Here is a 6,789-nt window from a genome sequence, read left to right on the forward strand (position 1 = left end):
GTGGAATTTGGTGTTTTCATTGTAATAGTTGGAATAAGGGGTACCACTTTTGTATGCTTGAAAAGCATTCACTTGCTCATTTGTTCCCCTACATTCACTTTGGTCATGTCCCAAAGTTCCACAATTCTCACATATCCCACTTGGAAATGATGAAGATGCCATCATGGCATTAACATGATGCTTTGGTGATTTTGAGGCTTCTTCAAGCTTAGCCATAGCCTTCTCAAACTTCAAGTTGATGGTATCAATATGAGCACTAAGTTGAGCACCCAATTGAGTAATAGAGTCCACTTCATGCTTTCCTCCTCTAGTAGCCTTGCGAGGTCTACTATATTGTGAATTATGGACCGCCATTTCCTCAATCTTGTTCCAAGTTTGATTATCGTCAACTTTGATGAACATACCATTTGATCCCATGTTGAGAATGTTTCTTGAGTCTTCATAAAGACCATTCCAAAATTGTTGTACCAAGAACCACTCGCTAAGTCCATGATGGGGACATGAGCGACAAATTCCTTTGAATAACTCCCAAGCTTTATACAAAGATTCTTCGTCCCTTTGCTTAAAACCCGTAATTTGAGCTCTTAGCATGTTAGTCTTTTCCGGAGGGTAGAATTTTTTGTAGAAAGCTAGAGCCAACTTCTTCCAAGAGTCAATTCCAAGAGTAGCCTTTGTTAGGATTCAATAATCTCATTAGTTTACATATTCATATATGAATTAATTTATTTGGTCATAAAATAAATACAAGATCTTATGCATGCAAACATAAAACAAATTAGAGAAGAAATCGTCACTTCTTACATTTGTGTTTCGGATTTTTGGGCACCAACAAGATCTCCTTCTTGTTAGTTCTTGAGCTTTCCAACAATGGATGAACAAGGTTCAAATTAGAACCTCTCCCAAAAGCATATACCCAAGGAATACTCTTAATAACCAATATTATTATGAACTAGTAATGATATTAGTCTTACTTAAAATTTGACACAAAAAATAATTTGTAATTGCTCTTGAATATTTCAGTCCAAGAGGGGAGTATTTGTGAGGTTTTTGCTCTCTTATTCTTTCTCAAAGTGTAGAGGAAAATTATGCAAATAACAACTAGAGAAATATGTCTTGTATATTCTCTATCTTATAGAATGAAAAAATAAGAGAAAAACTCTCTTATTTTCCTTATGGAAAACCGGTGGGCTTGGGTGGAGGGGAGTCAATGCATGATGCTCATTTTTTTCCCAAGAAAATAGGTTTGCATGGCTACTATTAGGTAGGTAATCATTTTGTTTTTAGTCATTTAAAATATAAAAACACAACCCCACTACTCCCTTCATAAAACCGGTTATCCCATAAAATGGTAGTCCATTTTATTTTTGTCATTTGTCAATTGTGACATATGTGACATGTTACAAGACATGTTACATTATAATGCATTTTTAACATATTAAAAATCATCATATTAATTAAATATGTCACATACAAAAATAATTAGTAATTCACAATTACTTGTACCAAAATGGGTCATACAATTATAAACTATAACAACTTGTATTTATAATAAATTATTCATTCTGTTTCAATTGTTTCGTAAACAATATTTTAATCTAAGTAATAAAACAATTCGATTACTTAGACCGTATCTAATTTAATCGAATTACAATAAGACACGTTAACTTTACTCACAAAATCATCCGTCAATTTTAAACAATTTAATTAACTCGTATCGGCATACGATTAATTAAATAATCAATTAAGAGTATTTCCCTATAGGTATGACCTAAGTGGATCAACTGATCACCACCGTCGCACGACAGTAATGTCAAACTCTAGTCAGCCAATCATTACCGATATATGTGGACCAGTTGACTGTAAAATATTACTTCCGACATGTATTCTTAAAATGAGATTTGAACATGTGATCATTATGATCAACAGTTTTGATCGCATTATTGTCGGAGGACACTTATTCCAACAATCTCCCACTTGTCCTCGACAAGTGTGCGTCACCAATTCTCTTGTCCTATTACTATCTCCCACTCAATGCAAGGTGTCTTTCAGGTCGTACTTGCAAGTGATCATATCGAGAGTGGTTTCCTCGATCTGGAGAATAACTGATTGATCAGAATTTATCTACCATAGATACCTTCCGAGCGTGCCCACGCATTTCAAGTTCATTTATCCTCGAGTGGCACTGAGATATTGTTTTAACCCTGACAAGGGGTGGACAATTCCTATCGCACTATTCCCTTCGATTAGCCACAACCATCATAACCCAAAATATGCCCATTTGACCCCATTTACGAAGGTCGTAGTAACATAAATCAAAGTTAATCTGAAACTGTGCCACCTTAGGCGAACAGTCTTTAGTCAAAAGAATCGACTCATTAGAATACTATAGTAGCTCTCGCCACGACCATGCTATATAAATTTGCCAGAACTCTATAAGCGGTCATTAGCCCGACAAAGTGTTCCTAACAGTCGGCCTATGTGATCGACTAGTCATTCTCATATGACTTTAGGGCACTTGAAATTGCCATCAATCGCATCACACTCTAGTCACTTCGAGACGTCACCTCATACAAGTGACTATGGGCGATTACTATGTCAATTTAGTTCACTTTAATGGGGTTCAATCTTGTCTCCACAACCCATTTGAATATGACAAAGTAATGGAAAAATAAAAGACAAATGTGATTATGCATATGAGCAAATAAAACAACTCTTTTATTTCATATCAAAATCTAACATAAAACTGGCATGCGTTTAAGTCCCATGGACGCAACATGTCCATCATGCTTAGCCTGCGATAAAGGCTTGGTGAGCGAATCAGCTATGTTATCATCCGTCCCAACGTTACATATCGCAATTTCCTTTCTTTCAATGAAATCTCTAATTACATGATATTTTCTAAGTACATGTCTAGATCTATTACTAGACTTTGGCTCTTTGGCTTGGAAGATCGTCCCACTATTAGAGAGTGATGGGATCATTGGCAGTAGGAACTACTCTTAGACCTTTCGTGAATTGCCTGATCCATACAGCTTCATTGGCAGCTTCTGATGCTGCAATGTACTCAGCCTCCGTTGTTGAATCCATGATCCAGACTTCCTTGAAGCTTCTCCAGCTAACAACACCACCATTGAGCATGAAAACAAAACCAGCTTATGATTTCATGTCATCTCTATCCGTTTGAAAACTTGAGTCCGTGTAACCATTAACACAGAGCTCGGTGTCTCCTCCAAACACTAAGATAGAATCCTTAGTTCTTATCAAGTACTTAAGGATGTTCTTGACGGCTATCCAGTGACTCTCACCTGGATTTCCTTAATATTTATTCGTCATGCTCAAGGCATACGAGACATCAGGACGTGTGCATATCATGGCGTACATGATTGATCCAACAGTGGAAGCATAAGGGATCAACTTCATGCGTTCAACATCATGGGGTTCGGTGGGCGATTGAGACTTGCTCAATATTGTCCCACTTACCATAGGTACCAATCCCCTTTTGGATTTGTCCATGCTGAAACGTCGAAGAATCTTATCAACATAAGATTCTTGACTTAGTGCCAATATCCTCTTGGATCTATCTCTATGGATCCGGATACCTAATATGTGTTGTGCCTCTCATAAATCCTTCATTTGGAAGTGGTTACCTAACCACTTCTTAACCGAAGACAACATCAGAATGTCATTTCCAATGAGTAGTGTGTCATCGACATACAAGATTAGGAACACAACATTGCTCCCACTAAATTTCATGTATAAACATGGTTCCTAAATACTTCGAGTGAAACCATTCTCTTTTATCACATGATCGAATCGATGATTCCAACTTCTTGATGCTTGCTTAAGTCCATAAATGGATCTCTTAAGTTTGCATACTTTGTTAGGATTTTTAGAATCAACAAAACATTCGGGTTGTATCATGTACACCTCCTCTTCTAAATGCCCATTTAGAAAAGCGGTTTTGACATCCATTTGCCATATTTCATAATCATGAAATGCGACAATCGCTAACAAAATCTGTATGGATCTTAGCATGGCTACAGGGGCGAAGGTTTCATCAAAATGAAGACCTTGGACTTGGGTAAATCCTTTTGCCACTAGCCTAGCTTTGTAGACATCATCATGTCCTTCTATGCCATTCTTGACCTTGAAAATCCATTTGCATTGAAGAGGTCTTACCCCTTCAGGCAAATCCACCAAGTTCCAAACTTTGTTTTCATGCATAGAATCCATCTCGTACTTCATGGCTTCAAGCCATAAGGAGGAATTGGGACTAGAGATTGCGGCTTTGTAGGTGGCGGGCTCGTCACTTTCTAAAAGCAACACATCGAGTGTTCCATCTTCTTCGATAAGTCCCACATATCGATCGGGGTGGCGAGAAACTCGGCCCGTTCTTCTAAGTGGAGGAGGGACAACCGCGCTAGACGACGAAGGAACATCTTCTTGCGTCTCTACCTCGGTTTGTGGCTCTTGAACTTCATCAAGTTCAATATTTCTCCCACTCTGTCTCTTAGAAATAAATTCTCTTTCTAAGAAGACAGCCTCGCAAGACACAAACACTTTGTTCTGTTGAGGTGTATAGAAGTAATAACCTCTTGAGGCGGTAGAATATCCTACAAAGATGCATTTTTCAGATCGTGGGGCTAGCTTGTTGTCATTTTTAACTTTGACATAAGCATCACAACCCCAAATTTTTAAATAGGATAGAACTGGAACTCTTCCTCACCATATCTCATATGGAGTCTTTTCGGTTGCTTTGGTAGGACTAATGTTCAAAGATTTCATTGCGGTTTGGATCGCAAATCCCCAAAACGAGTTTGGTAGCTCGGTTGGACTCATCATTGATCGAACCATATCAAGTAGGGTTCGATATCTCCTTTCGGCAACACCATTGAATTGTGGTGTTCCGGGTGGAGATAGTTGTGATATTATGCCACAACCTTTCAAGTGTAAATCAAATTCATGGCTAAGATATTCTCCACCACGATCGGATCGTATTGCTTTTATCCTTTTGTTCAATTGGTTCTCTACCTCATTTTGAAATTCCTTGAATTTCTCAAAAGCTTCACTCTTATGCTTCATTAAATAGATATACCCATATCTACTCAATTCGTCGGTGAAGGTTATGAAGTAGTCATAATTTCCTCGAGCGGTGATACTCATTGGTCCACACACATCGGTATGTATGAGTCCCAATAGTTCACTAGCTCGTGTTCCTTTACCGCTAAAAGGATTACGAGTCATCTTGCCAAGAAGGCAATATTCGCATGTTCCATATGATTGATAATTAAATGGTGTAATCACATTAGTCGAAATTAATCTTTTGATGCGATTCTCGTTTATGTGACCTAATCGACAATGCCAAATGAACGATTCATTTGGATCACTTTATTTGAGTTTCTTTGATTGAATGTTGTAGATGTCGTTAGTTGGATTCGAGGTTTCTAAAATGTAAATGCCATTAATGGAAGGAGCTTGGCCTATAACCAAGTCGTTACTAGAAATAATACAACGATTGGTTTCAATGACAAAACAAAAACCGTCCATGTCTAACATGGCGATAGAAATAATGTTTTTAGAAAGTGTAGGCACATAAAAACAATTATGTAAATACAACTCAAATCCATTAGGCAAAGCTAATACATAAGTCCCCTTGGATTCGGCCGCTACTCGAGCTCCATTTCCAAGGCGTAGATCCACATCTCCTTTGCTAAGCCTCTTCACGTCTCTTAGCCCCTGTAAATGATTACAAAGGTGAGAACCACAACCGGTATCCAGTACCCATGTCGTAGTGGAAGTATAATTTAAATCAATAACATAAATTTCCTTAGGAATTTTACCTTTTGGAACGATGATTCCTTCCCTTATATTTCGCAAATATATAGGACAATTACTAAGCCAATGTCCCATGCCATAGCAATAATGACACTCATCTTCAACTTGCTTGAAGTTTTTCCATTTCTTTCCCTTCTTCTTGAACCTTTTGCCCTTAGAAGCAAGAGCTTGATTGCTTGAGCTCCCACTAGTTTTGGCATCTTTCTCTTCCAAAGATAAAGATCCTATAGATTTTATGAGGCGGTCTTCCCGAGACCGGCTCACAAGAGATCTTGTAGTAGTAGGTGGTCTAGAAGAAGTGATGAAGTTTATGTTTCCATCCAAACCTATCCCAAAATGAAGTTCTCTAGTAGTGTCGAAATCATTGTTGAAGCAAACGTCGTCAAAAACATTGTGGCAAGACTCAATAGTTATCGGTGTAGTAGCGTTTGATGGATTCATTGTAATGAACTACAAGTATGGAGGAAAAGGAAATATTAACATTTGTCTTTTTAATCATACTTGTAAATAATTTTAACAAGATATGAGCATTTATATAGTGACCTCTACCCAACTATAATAAATGATTCCAAGATCCAAATTCATATTAACTTGGGCACGCTTTGGCGATACAACCCTCATCAATATAACTCGGTGGATTAACTCTTTAATCGATTCTACTTTTAGAACTCTTGGTCGATAAAATTACATTAATATTTATCTTTAGCCCAAAACAAATCCGCTTATGGTCGAAAATACTTTTGTTGAGTTCAACCCAAATTTCGAATAAATGTGTCCATGATCCAAATCCACATTAACTTGGGCACGCTTTGGCGATACAAACCTCATCAACACGAATTCGGTGGATATACATTTATCACCCACTTCCCCTACGTAACAAGGTTTGTACCCCGGTTTGGCCGAGCGCACTCCCTCACGAAATAGGTTTTCATGGTTTCTACTTTTTGGTAAGGC

The 6,789-nt window shown here is 37.8% G+C and overlaps 1 non-coding gene across 1 annotated transcript; it reads left to right on the forward strand.

Annotated features, from left to right (window-relative positions):
- Window positions 1-484: 484 nt before the first annotated feature.
- Window positions 485-591, forward strand: LOC141589422 (small nucleolar RNA R71). The gene has a single exon (XR_012520361.1). It is a non-coding gene; the product is annotated as a small nucleolar RNA R71 (small nucleolar RNA).
- Window positions 592-6,789: the final 6,198 nt, after the last annotated feature.

The sequence above is a fragment of the Silene latifolia genome, chromosome 6, assembly GCF_048544455.1.
Source record: "Silene latifolia isolate original U9 population chromosome 6, ASM4854445v1, whole genome shotgun sequence".
Taxonomy (NCBI): Eukaryota; Viridiplantae; Streptophyta; class Magnoliopsida; order Caryophyllales; family Caryophyllaceae; genus Silene; species Silene latifolia.